Below are 14,702 nucleotides of genomic sequence, written 5' to 3'. Positions count from 1 at the left end.
TAATTTTCAAATAGGATTAAGCAGAATGACATTTAGCTGAAGGTTACAGGCTCAGCATTGTCTTAGCTGATATTGATATGCAGGAGGTGCCCTGCTTGTCACTGGGACAAACACCGTTGATGAATGAGAAGCCTTTCCCCAGGAAGGTGTTAAGTGCAAATTTGAAATGAGAGAGGTAGAAAGAGAGGGGGGAAAAAAAAGGCACACACACAGACAGAGATTAAATTACAACGATACTTGCCATGTATACTGTCACTAGATAATGTTGCCAAAAGTGTAAATTGTTCTGTAAAGTATAGGGTGCATATTTGTCGAGATTGGTTGATCTCGTGCTGAAAATGAGCCGAAAAACACACAAGGTGCTTTGGTGTGTGGATCTAATTTCGACAACTACAAATCAACAATGCCTCTTAGAAATGCATAAGTAGGCTGAAGTTGACAATAACTTCCCTGTATCCTCATTTCGGCAAGTTTTTCCCCCAGAATTTACATCTTAATAAGGAGAGTCTTACCCTTTAATTCTTACGGGCTCTGCTCATTTCTCATGCATTAATACTGGAGCTGCTGACTTGGCTCTTCCTCTGAATACAGAATAGGACACACATATTAAGACTCATATATTTACAGGATTGATGCCACGGGAGATTGTCTCAGAGTGAGATGAAAAGGCTGGCTCAGATGTATTTCAACATGAACATCAATGTAAGCTGTCCTAATCATGGGACGACGCAGGCACGAGACATAAAGCATCCATCCTGATTTTCGGCTGATAATGAGTTGTGATGTTTGACAAATTAGGAGCATAAGCCCTGCTCAGAGATCATCCGGCAATCAACTCGCTCACTAAATCTTACTCAGAACACAACACGGATGAAACTTTGATGTTCGACTTCAGCGGCTTCAAGAGACGGAGAAAATAACAAGGAGGAGTGGAAAACTGTGATAAAGGCGAAGGAAAAAAGACTAAGAGCAAAAAAAAAACAAATAAAGCAGGCAGAGGTGCGGGTATAGACTATGTGGAAGAAAGTGAGTGAGCAGGAAGACAAAGTGCTTGAGAGATCATGAGAGACAGTGGCCAGTGGTTTCCTCCGCAGCTGTCAGCAGGCTGAGTGGTTTCTCTCAGAGTGTTGGGTGTTTGTGCTGCGCTGGGTGCCCTGCCTGCTCTGCCACTGGGACCGCTGTTTGTTTAAAAGGCTCGCCTGTCAAACAGAGAGCGCCACCGACAGCCAGACACTCGGCTAAATGACTCTGACAGCAACCCTAATCAGAGGCTTTGCACATTGCCGCGGGGCCTGGAGGATCCATCATAACCCAAGCCTAAATATTTAAAGTGCTAAACTTTCCAAAGGTCAGGCCTTTCCATGCACGCCAGGGCGACATGTGTCAGAGAAGTAGGGAGAGAGGGACTGAACAAAAGGGGAGGGATGGCGGGAGAGGGAGAGACTATGGTTAAATGTCCTCTATTATTTTCACCCTCTCTGTTTTAGACTTTCAGAGTCAGGTTACTTTTGGTAAGCGGACATCGTTTTGACTGGTCGTCACGTCTTCAACCATCTCATTTGGGGTAAGGCTAAAAGATGAATCACATAAGATTTCTGGGAAAAATAAAAGCCTCTCAGTTTGATTCAGATCACAACAGAGTCTCTCACTAACTGAGACGCTTGGATTCACGCTACTGTTCATCATAATGTAAAGCTGGAGCTGGCCTCTCTGGTGATGGATGAACTGTCATGTTTTGGGTTTTTGGTTAGATGTTTCTCGGTTTATCTTATAGAATCCATCCTCATGTATCTTGTGACTTTCCACTTCCTGTCTTTGTCTCTTTCCCACTGTTTTTCTTTGTGTCATTTGTTTATTAGTCTGTTCCCCACGTCACTCCTGTGTTCTGGTCCTGCTTTGTTCCTCTGTGTTTCCGCCCGTGTTCCCAGTGCTTCATTGGTTCATTGGTATTTTTGCCCTTCATGAATTCTCTCTCCCCCTCTTTGCCCCCTGTCGGTTTTTCAGTTTTTGTCCTCCGCCTGTTTTGTCAGTGTTCCTGCCTGCCTTTTTTCGATTCCCCAGATTTTTTACTTTTGGATTGACAGCTGACGTACGCTTTTTGCAAGCCATGACACAAACCTTTTCAACCTGAGAGGGAATAAGTAAGCTAATAAGTGGCGACTTCTTGCTTATGTCAGAGTTCAGAGGTCAAGGTTAGGTTTTAAAGTAAAGGAGAGGTCAGCTGATGAATAGCTGGTGAAAGGATGTGCACACTGTAGAAGGAGAACTTGTGTATCCATGTTAAGCCCATTCTATTCCATTTCACACAACTACTCTTGGTCTTTGGTGTTTTGGTTCTTCAGATAGCAACACAGGGCACACAGGTGTCTGAGAAGCAGAGCGCATGGGAATACATCATCATAATAGAGAACAGAGAGTACTTCTAAGACGTGAGAGATAGCAATTGGGGTTTCACCTCACAACCTGTCATTAGTTTTAAGTTGTTCAGCAAACTAAGTCGCTTTTTGTACATTTACACAAATCTGTCCAATGTTTAATCTCAATCAACCGTGTTCCTTGAAATAAAGTGAATAAATACGTAACTGGAGAGTAGAGGACAGAGGCAGTAGCTACATGACGAACTAAAAGGACAATAAGAAGGCTTTTTTTTCTAAAAAAGGGAAAAAACTAATTTAAGTTATTAGTTGGGACTGGACGTTGTACATTAGAATCTAGTTCGGTTGGGGTAACTGACAAGTTCACAATACAGGGCCAGGGGGTCATCTCTTCGACTCAATTTCCATTGAGGAGCAAACATCCAATTCAATTTAGATATGTGCCTGTGCTAGGCTATGAGCCAGAGGGAGATTGTAACTGACAGCCATTGGACAGCCGGCTGGATTTGAATATTGACGAGACAGAGACTTGACAGAAGAGATTATGCTCTACCTTCTGACTCACTAGCCGCTACACTGATCCATTCTATTGTCAGATCAACTCAGTGTCAGGTCTACAGTATGTCCGTGCGGTGCGGTGATGCCACTCAGCATTAGACCCTACCTGGGATCCATCTCAATCCAAACTGATGTCCACTCGAAAGCTACAAGAAACACATTGAATCACTAAAGGACAAAAAATATGCAATATCAAAGTAAATGGACTTCAAAGCAAACCTGAACAGGTAGCTTTACCATACAGCTGCTGTGTTCAACACAGAAAAATACAAATACGCACACACAGACGATGTTGTATGACAATACTTGAGAGCAACTGTCAACCGTAACCGTCCTAACTTACTAACCATATACAAAGGCTTATTCTTTGAAGTCATTTCTAACCTTGTGATGACATTTTGACTTACAAAAACACACACAGGCATAGGCACACACACATTTGTGCACAAACATCTGCATTGTCCAATACTGCGTCTTTTCAGTTCACTTTGAGGTCTTGATGTATCACATTTGAATGAGGCTGCACGTTTGTTCTGTTTGTCTGTGTGTGTGTGTGTGCGGGTCAAATCCACGGTCTCATCCATGTCCAACCAGCACCGAGTCCCACCCGGCACGCACCCTCCCATCTCGAGGGCCGTCGAGAGCTGGCGAGTCACAGAACGTCTGATCAAAGGGCCTCGGACAGATCTGTGAAGGCCCTTTGAAAGGACATCCACAGTTACACAAGTTGACACGCTTGTACGTGCTTTGGCACAGACACACACACACACACACACACACACACACACACACACAGGCGGTTGCATGCCCAAAAAGACACACATACACAAAACTTCAAACACATTCTGGTTTTAAACTCTAAATCCAAGCAATGATAAGTCCAGCACATCAGACAACACAAAGGGCCTTTTCCTCAAATACGCCGCACACACACAGACACACACACACGAGTGAGGAGTCCAAAGACAGAAGGAGGTTAAGGAAGAGAAAGATAGAGATAGAGAGAGAGTGAGAGAGAGAGAGAGAGAGAGAGAGAATGTTGTGGCTTACCTCTACTGAACAGGTTCACCTTAGCTATTATATATTGTTCTTACATACACTGCGTTTACATGACACTCAAGAAAATCGAATTATTGGGTTAGTCCGACTATGATTGGATTTTTAAGATGCACGTATACACCTTAGTCTGACTAAAATCGGACTGGATCGGATTTCTCATAGTCGAATTAAAACACCCAGATTATTCGATTGATAGTCGCATTACTCCTACATGTATACGTTTCATCAGATCGGATCGGATTTTGCGTTCTGTGCAGGCGCGAGATTTCCTTCCCGGGGCTGTGAGCCGGAAGTAGAAGGACTGCGACGGCAGCGTCTTTCCTCGGAAATCACCGTGAGAAAGAGCGCCATTGTGCATCTAGTTTGTGTAATTATCATGTATACCATATATGAAATGTACAAAGATGTAGCTTCGTCTCGCTCTTCGTACGACATCTTTCTTGAATGCCAAGGCAGTTTGTTGTTGATTGTGACGTAAAGAGGTCAGCCGGAGGTGGCTCTGTTACCACTAGCTGAAATGGGTACAGCGCCACCTATCGTACTGGGGTATGACATGCTCCGGCCAATAATCCGATTTTCTCACCGGCATGTCTACTCGGACAATTGCAGTTGTCTGATTGAGTAGCATAGTCAAACTATGGCTGTAATCCGACTAAGCTGTGCATGTAAACGCACTGATAGTCTCCTGTTAATTTGACTGATGTACTCAACTCAATCCAGTTAATTGGACTTTGGTTGCTGGTAACAGCCCAGCAGTGCACATGCGCAGTGTGCAGTGATCCACATCTCCAAAAACTGAAGTGGGATCGTGAGTTCTTGTGAATCTCTGGGTAAGTTATGCAATATGAATCTATATTTTAATTTGTCAGCCACAATTTCAAGATCCAAAATCGCATTTTGGCTGGTCACAGTCGGTTTTCTGCAGTGCTCGGATGAAACTCGAAGTAGGCTAATGCTAATATTGTTCGGCGAACTCCTTTGAATATAAAACATACTTTGCAAAAATCTTTAAAGAAACGCATTACAAAGTTGCAGATAAAGCTTTGGGCGGGAGGTAAGGGTAGGCTAAAACGTTTGTAAAGGTAAGCTGTTCATGAATTCAGTGACTTTTCTTTTCATACCCAAAACACATCGCCGTTGCATTATATAATCTTTTAAATGATGATATTACACAGTCTGTCTAATGTCCTTTGTCTGACAAAAATACTGTGAGCACCTCTTAACTTGATAGAAAACCGATGATGACTTGATATCTTTCAGGGGTTGAAATAACGGTGCGTATTGTCATTTTCTCATTAGTCTGGTGCGAATGCAGCAAGTTGTATAAGTTAAAATGCCTTCCTCATGTATTTTAATGCATGCAAAATGCTGCTCTTTGCCCTCTTTAGTACTGTTATAAAATGTTGTGTGCCTATGAACTATGTGACTGGCATGTTAATTAAACAACAATTAAACAATGTTCCAACAATGTTCAAACAATGCTCCAGATTCCATATTTTTACCTCACCTTTTTTGTAATTTTTCATTTCTCTCTACACAATATGATTCCCTTAAATGCAGCAAAAAGACCTTTTTGCTTTAGAAAAATTCTTCCTCCCTAATTTGACTGTTTTCCTCCCTGTCAGACCCGTGATCTTAGAGCAATGCTGTCCTGCAACGTCTCGCTTCCACAGAAATGATGGCACTGAATTGTTCTCAGTGTGTTTTGTAAGTAACAGATATTTTGGTTGTTTTGAAGGTCTTACCCAGTGAATACAAAATGTCTTGGCATGGACAATTTTTGGCTTATCTTTTTCAACCTTCTTTTATGCCAGCAGGATTCAGACATTTATTGCGAGATTCAACATGTTGCTTTTGACTGACTGTCATGCCTGAAAAAAGCCAGAAACCTTTTGCTTTTCATCTGGATTATCCTAAAAGACAGAAGAGAAGCTCTGACTTCATTCCGAGGGCGCTGCTAAACCTCAGAGTTTTTTTAGAAATAAATGTTTTGCTGAGTTTGGCTGAGAATGTCTTATTACATTTTGGTTTTAGAATGGATTAAACGAATGAGATATAATGTCAATTGGTTGGCTTTGGAGGTGCTGGTAGGCGGATTTTGTTACCTTTGGATAGAACCAGCCTCGATGTGCTATGCTAAGCTAACTGGCTGCTGGCTCCAGGTTCATATTGAATAAACAGATGTGAACTATTATTATTTATTATTTCAACCACAGGTTACTGTTTGTGCATGCATCCTGCCTTCACCTTGCAGAGGCATCATTTTGTGTGGTGCTGTTGGGTAATTATAGTCATAGTGGTGGTGTAAAGGTGGTTGAGGATTCCACATCTGCTACTAGATGTTTAGAATTGAACAACGATGTTTGTCTTGCAGGAGAAACTCTTGGTTGGGTTTGTATATGCATGACTGTGAGTGTTTTCTGGGCCAATTTTCGCAAGATACCGTTTGTTGTCGGGGGGAATACGACTGTATTCACATCATGTGACCACATATTTCAAATCCCTCTGCACGGCTGTTCCTCGCTCCTCACTATTCTCTCCAGTCATCCGGGGGAAAGTTTGTGTAAATTTGCAGTGGCTTAATTACTGAATAATTTAGACCATGCTCCAAATTAATGTAGACATTTCCATATTAATGTGTTTGCCCACCGATTTCACATTTATTTGTACTGCGGACAGGAGGGTAGCAATTATCACAGCATATCATAGCAGTTGTGCCGGTATTTCAGACATCATTAGGCTGCTTGTCCACCACAGTGTGACTGTGAGTACTAGTGTATTGGACACAGTTTGGTACATTCCTCAAATAGGCTTGCTGTGCTTCTGTGGGTAAGATCTATCAAATCTTTCTCCGGGGAGAAAAGGGTTAGGGGCCTTGTTTGTGTTTGACAAGGTGAGGTCCAATTTAGAAACTGTGCTGCTTTTGAATGTATTATTACATGCAGACAACAGCCAATAACCAAACACCTGCCAGGTCTACACAGCCGGCGCCTGCTGGTCAGTGCAGCGCAGTAGCTGACTGCTCCACATAGAGGCTGAGTTCTGCACATGTCCCAGGAGGTTGACAGCTCTCTGCTCCTCTTATCTCCCCTCCCCTTCCTTTTCTTCCTCCTCAGTCTCTTGACTGTTTGGCTCTTGTTAGGAGCTTGGCTGAGCAGCCTGGCACCTTTCACTGAAACAGCACCCAAGAGGAGGTTGTGACACGCAGAAATGCGAGCGTGTCTATGTTTCTTATGTATGTGTGTGACCCCTCTCACTTGAGCTCCTGTAAATCATCGCAGCGAGGGCCTTCGTTAGGGAAGCCAACCACCTTGGCACCTTTCAGCCGCGTCCTGTGTGTGCCTGACGACTGTCTGACACCACCTCTCAAACTCCCACCACACGGGGCACAAGAACTGTTTCAAAAAGGAAACTAAGAAGTGACTCCAAATGAATCTCAACCATCTCAATCCATCTGATGAACAGATCTCATTTCTGACATTACTCTTGTGATGACAGGGGTAAAATAATATCTCTGAAAACTGACACATGTATATCTGAGCATGACAGCCTACTCAAAGGCCACGACTGCTCTCCTCCTCCCTCCATCACCTTCCTCTATTTCACCGCAGTAACAAGGGGAGGCTAAGTTGGTCGGGCAGTCAGTAAGTCAGTCATTCAGCCTGGCAGGCACCTGTTAACAGCTCCAGTGTGCCTGCAGGTCTCTGGGATCAAAAATCTCAGCAGAGCCAATCTGTCTTCTCCCATGACCCAAAGAGAGAGAGGGCGAGAAATAGTAAAGTAACAGAAAGAAAAGTAGCAGGAAGACGATAACAATAAAGAGGAGAAAAGGAGGCGTTGTTTCTCTGGACAAAAGTAAAGACATGACGACAAAAATCGAGACCGTCCATTAAAAGAGTCCGACCGAGTTTTTATTTGAAAGTTAGTCACACAAAAATGTCGCTGCTCAGTTAGCCATGCAGCTAAGTGGGGAGAGTGTTGATTTCTTTTACAACTCTAGCACAAACGGTTGACCGCAGCTCACACAAGAGTCAACCGTCTCTCTTTCGTGGGAAGTCGGGCCATCTCCATCTGCGATCATGGCGATCAAAACAGGCAATTTAAGCCAAACCAGGATATTTTTCTCAACCTCAATCTAAAATGTTTAACTTATCTGTGGTTCTGTAGAAACGTACTTAACATAGCTAACATTTAATCTAGTGACTGGGCTGCTCAAACGGGTGATCCCTATTTGACTAGTAGACTACTGACTAAATATTTACTTGGAGGCAGTCAAGACTAAAGGCGCGCATGGAAATAAAATGTGCACATTCTTAATGTAACAACAAAAACAGTCTTATAAAAAAGATAAAAAGATACAAAGGAAGACAAAGCCTCAACAAAAGAACAAAAGCCCTGCCTTACACTGCCTAAATTACTCTTCAGCTTCCAGTCTATTTAAGGCGAGGTCTCTCCACTTTCTCATCAGTTCGAGTTTTCCTTGACAATCTCACCATCACTTGTTTCAGCATAAACTGAGATTCTACTAGTCGCCTGTTCCATCTTCCATCCTCAGCCTCCCACCACACAACATTCACCTGCTTCCAGCCCAAGATTACTTGTTGCCTTCACCGGCCTTCCTCTGCAGTCCACTCTAACCCTCAACTCACCAGTCCAACCTCCTCCACTGCCACCAGATGATCGGTAGGCCTCGGCATCCTTGGCAGAATACTCATTAGAGTCTCCCATAACGTACCATCTCCCTCCGTGCCTTCTGTATGCATTTGGGTCTACTCCTTTCAACCCTGTCACCAAATGCATACAATATCACTCATGAATTAATGAACAAAGATGATTCAGATAAACAGTCGGTAGCGTCAGATTTTGCCCCCCTCGCACACACACGAGCACAAACAGAGGGAACAAGAATTCACACATGCTATCTCCCCACTGAACAGCATACAGAGGGGAAAAAAGATTTCACCTCAATCTGCTACCAGGAAATAGCCTATTACTTATTCAGTGCTTTCTCTTTGTCATTTGTGCATATATAAACTGAGAAATCTACTAAGGAACGCTGAGGGTTGAGAAACTGCGTCTTGCTCTCAGACAAAGGCCTCGCTCTCAGACATTGATCTGGCAAAACTTCTATTCAAACCCTGCTATATATCATTTCCATAGCCACTATGAATAAATTGCATATTTCAGCGTATTCTACTTTTCTTCCACGGATTTGTAGTGGCTTAGTTGGGTAAGTTTCTAGCTCGGTTTGTTTCTCGCTGAGAGATCGAGCCGAAGAAGAGGCAGATATGTTGGAATAAAACTGAAGTTACCCTGTCACAAAAACAAAGACCACATCAAGGTAAGGCTGAAGCCAAAGAAATGTCAAAGCTATGACACAACGAGAAAAACGAGATATGAAATAATTGTGAGCACAGTCTTGGATTCCACATGTTTCAGTTTCAACCCTCTGTGTTCACAACTGCTGCTGCAGTACAGAAATCCACTGCTGACTCACAACCGAACTACGTGACTATCACGGACATTAAATTCATGTTAGTGATTGATTTGGTTGCATTACTGACATAAGTTAAGCATAACGCCGTTGAGGTTTTTATACGGTTTACACGGTTACCATGGTGATGTAGATTCATCCTTTCAGTCACTTCCAGGAAACATCAAGGTAACTGCCACAGATTCAAGTTTTAGTAGACTTTCTCCCCTAATATACGTGTGCAAAGAGTAGAGACAGGCACTCTTGAGATGTTATGATACTACTACTTACTCCTCATTGGTTTGTTTTTCTAGTCTGTATTCTTTGCAGTTCTTTTTCATTTTGAAATGATTGATAATTGAAATAATCTTACCATTTCAATTCCATTCTGTTAATTCAGAACAGGAACAGAATTTAACGTTTTAAATAAACCCATGTTGTTTCTAGAGCGGCAACAGAAACATTTTCCTGCAAGCGTTGACCTCAATGATATCTCAGTGGAAACAGACCCAAGCTGTCAATAAAGCGACATTCCTAACATGAAAATGCTGAGTGACGTTCATAAAAGACTGAAGAACGCTGACAGTCAGTCAGTATCAGTCCTCCTTTGTTTGCTAATGACATTCACCCCCTACAGGTACCGCTGGTGGAGGGAGGAGGGGCTGTGTTTTTTCAGTCATTTCAAGAGTTTGCCTAACTTTGCTACCTTACAAACTAGGCTGAACAGTTAGACTACATGCAGACAGTGGTCATTTTAGCGTACTGGTAACAGTTCTGTTGACAATTTGCATTAACGTTATTAGTTCATCTTGAGTGCTGTTACTGCAGCGGTGGACGAGAGGGTTAGGCAGACAGAGGAGGTTCAAATATCACCTTCTACATGTTTTGCATGTTTATGCTTTTCGAACGGGGGTATTGATAAAGTAGTGGCTTTTTACTTGCCAAGGTTTTTATTGCAACTGCAGTAACAATGGTTCAGCTGCCAGCTGGATCAAACTTCAGTAACCGTAACCTTGTTCACTTCACTGTCTCCTCCGCCTCCTTCCTGCTATGTTAATTAATACCCCGGAATTTAATAACTTTGCCCCGGAGCCCGTTCAATATCAGGTTTTTGTACCCACCCCTGACAAAGAGAAAGGGGTTCGCTGTGAAGCGCTTAATTCGTTTTTTTAAGAACATCCCTGTACCTAAAATATCAATTGTAGTTTAAAAATGGGTTTGACATAATCCAATAAAACTGTTTATTTTAGCACTTAAAATGTTCTTTCAACAGTTGCACAGTGTGGTGAAATTAGCGTAATTAACTCACACCAGTTAGTGCAGTAATTCTCACTGAAGGCCAAACTCTAAACACAACAGTGTTCAGGCTCCTTTCATAATGACATTATTAGCAGTGGGCTCCCATGGTTTTGCCGGGCCTGCATTGAACTGATTAGTCCATGCAGACATTGATCTCACCTTTCTCTCTCTCTCGCTCTATCTGTACGTGTGTGTGTGTGTATGTATGTGTGTGTGTGTATGTGTCTTAGGCCGGGAGTGCTCTGTTATTGTGTATCAGATCGAGGCCTTGTTCTCTTACCATTTCAAACAGTTCATTTCCCACCATGCTAATGGCAGTTTTAGGGGGTTAAGGAGATAAATAAATCCTCGCTGTCACCTCATTTAAAATCAAATGCCACTTAATTATAGCTGTATGTGTTTTCAAACACTTTGCATAATTTATTGTTCTGCTCCATCCTAATCTCCCGATCCTTATCAGTCGTGCTCTATTTTACCCCTTCTGTCCTTATAATAAAATTATAATGCTCCCTCTCTCAGTTTTTTCCTTCCTCTTTCTTGCTGCCAACAGCAGTGTGAAAGAGATAAGGAGGGCGATGAAAAGACGTTTTTAAGTTGTGCCTCACCTTGTAGGGATTTGATGCTGTAAAGGTCTATTGTCAACTCTGGAGAGCATACATGCACACACACACTGACACATACGCACATCCCTCTGGCAGTGTTGCGTTTCTTACAACCAAACTACAAACACTGTCAAATTCGGCGAAAAGTGTGGGGGTAACATCATCATTTAAGATTTGGTTGCCAACACACATATCACAAAATACAACATAATGTCAGCGTAACATACAGACTAGAGTTTCCATGTGATGCTAGGTTTTTAATGCTCTGCATGTGCACTGTATGGGCCTGCACTTTCATTTCTCTGTAGCAACTAATGTGCCAGAAAGACCTGAGCACATTACTGACATTAATGTACTACTAGTGATGTGTAGGTCATGGAGGGAGGGGAGTGAGGGGCACTAATATGCTACTTTACTGGCTGAGGTGGCCCTCATCATCATTAAATGTCAGATCACATCATTTTCGATCTTTTGAGGAAAAATGGTGAAAAAGTTTCTGCCCGTGGTGACCTTGACCACAACTCAATAGAAATGTGCCACTCTGTATATAAATCAGGCTAATTTTCTTTTTTTTTACCAAATACAGTAAATGTCAAGGAATAAGAGTCACAGACGCTGTATTCACGCATTCATCGTTACTTTGAACTGGGAAAGCTGTGTGAATGCATGAAAAATGAAGATATTGACTGGATAGCTGTGGCTCGGGGGTACAGTCAGCATCTTGTTATTGTAAAGTCGCTGGTTTGCTCCTGATGTGCTCGGCACTGCCATCAGTGTTGGTATGTATGAATTACTGTAAGTCGCTAAGTAACACCCCGCGACCTCCCTAGTACCCAGTCCTTCTAATGTTTAATTGAGCCCATGTGTGAACGGAGCAGGTCCCTGTCCAGAATATTCAATGTCAGCACCGATGATAACCTATGTAGTAACAAATAAATGGCGCAGTCAAACCAGGCAGACTTTACATCCATTGCAAAGTGACAATGCAACACGCTCTCACGCCCAACTCGTCGTGTTTTGGCAGCTTGGTCGGTGGCCTTAAGCTTAGAAATTATGCCTCACCTCACCCTCTAGTGTCAAGTGGAACCTGACTGCTCCACAGCCAGGTTTGCAAAAGATAAAAGATAAAATACAGAGTCAGGCTAGACTTTGCATCGTATGGCATGTTATCACTTTTGGACTGTGACAAACATTGTCAGATGGCCACAGTTTGGATGGAGTTAGGCAAGAAAAAAATGACATGGTTAGGTTTAGGCAAAAAGCAAACAATACTTTGGGTTGAAGGCACACTAAAGATAATTGTGGTTTTGGTGATGTCACTCCGGTAACGTGAGTGACATCAGTTAGGTCATGTATGCAGTCCACTTATTGATGTTACATAACTCAAAATGTACAACTCTGGACTCTTCGTCACAAATAGAATGCAAACCCCAGCCTATGGAGGGTAAGTTACGTGAATGCTCAATGCTCTTTATACTACTGCAATGAGCATTTCAAGAAATGGTGCTAGAGGGGTAACCACAGCTTCAAACTTCGACACATTAGGCCGCTGTCCAGGCTGCAGTATTTGGTGCACTGGCAGTGACAACGGGCTAGAAAGTGCACTATACACAGTACACAGTTAGTTAAAGTGGTGTATGCATCTCACTATACATTCATGATTTGCTACACTTTGCATTCGGGGAGCACGGTGTACTGTATAGCTGCAGCTGCTAAAGGGGGTGGTACAGTAATTGTCTGGCCGAACACTGGATCAGAAGACAGATGTAATCCTTATAATCAGTGGATTTTGATTCATCAGTGTTTCCATCATTAAACGTAATATACAAGTGAAGACGTAGCTGAAATAAACAAACTGAGGCAACGTCTGAACTGTATCATTTTCACAAACCACTGATTAAAAAAGCAGGAAAAAGCTCCAACTGTCTTTGATTCAAAAGCAGCACACTTTTTGGTGGCAGATGATCATATTATTTCTGTGCACGAAATACACAATGCAGAACATACATGCCTAATTTGCTGGAAAAGTGCCGCACTTCAGTAACCTTGGGCAAAGGGATGCCTTTCATATAAGTCGGTAAAGGATCCTTTGGTGATGGATCCACACACATGTAGACACGCAATCTGTAGCGCCTTCATCAATGAGCCTCAATCTGCGTGAATTGGGAGCAGATTGTGTGTGCATACCTAACAAGACGTATATGCGTCTTCCTGCTCCACGGACTAAGAAGCTGTAGCTGTTGCAGTGTTACCGTAACTTGGTAATGGATGGGAGGAGCATGCAGTTCTGCATCTTCTCTACGGGCCTTCCATCCTGGGTCAGTCGATGAAGCAGACAGGCTAGGCTTAGTATATCACATAGATCCTATAGCTGGACAGCACAGCAGACAGATACAAGTCAATAGGACGGTGCTGCTTTTGAATATTCACTCTAGTGTTCAGTGGCGGGCTGCATATTAATTGGCCACAGAAAAGTAGAGCTCTGTCTTTGATGCAGATTTGTTTTGTAAAGGGTGAAGAAGTAGGGGAGGTTTGTGTGTGTGTGTGTGTGTGTGTGTGTGTGTGCGTGTGTGTGTGTGTGTGTGTGTGTGTGTGGGTGTGTGTGTGTGTGTGTGTGCAGTGGAGGTGGTTTGGGCTGCAGGTGACAGTCGGGGTTGACTGAGTGACTTCGCAGCGGGGTCACTTAAACAAACACAATCAATGTCAGCCAAGTCAATCCGGGTTCACAACACAAAATTCATTGCAAATAAACTAATATTGTGTAGTATAAACTTCAGACAGACACTGCACCACATAATTACAATAAAGCAGATTGCTTAGCCTCAGAAAACCATCAATCATATACAGTACAGCCATTCCAAACATATTCCCCAAAGAGAAGCATAAAGATATTGCTATCGAGCTTTCGAAATGTCAGGGCAATGGGAACCCGGGCATTGTGCAATTACATAATGATTATTGCAAAAGTTTCTCCCCCTCACTCAGTGTGGCTGTAATATGCAGTGGATGGCCATGGGGGTTCATTAGTGAGAACAGGCTGCTGTTGAAAAGCTCCAGTTTCACCTCTGATCCCGGCTAATGTGATTTGGACCTGAGATTGGTAGTGGAGAGATTAGATGCTAGCTCACCTCAGGGTGGGAACCGGAGAAGGAGACATACATCAATGTTGTTTGCTCTCAAACTCAAACGTCTTCTCACCTCTAATTTGCTTTGAAGCATCTGCAAAAACAGTGTCTAGAAAGCATTTGTAGTCTAATTTATTTTTCGGCGATGGAGAATTGGAGGGGCTGAGTGGGTGCTTGCTAATCCACTCTGTTACATTTCGGAGTGCATGAT

At 42.8% G+C, this 14,702-nt stretch overlaps 1 protein-coding gene across 3 annotated transcripts in view; it reads right to left on the bottom strand.

Annotated features, from left to right (window-relative positions):
• The window catches only part of kiaa0825 (KIAA0825 ortholog), a 132,535-nt gene that overhangs the window by 2,977 nt on the left and 114,856 nt on the right, over positions 1-14,702 (bottom strand). The window lies entirely within an intron of this gene.

This window comes from Sparus aurata, chromosome 5 (genome assembly GCF_900880675.1).
Source record: "Sparus aurata chromosome 5, fSpaAur1.1, whole genome shotgun sequence".
Classification (NCBI taxonomy): domain Eukaryota; kingdom Metazoa; phylum Chordata; class Actinopteri; order Spariformes; family Sparidae; genus Sparus; species Sparus aurata.
This window is presented reverse-complemented; position numbering and strand designations above follow the sequence as displayed.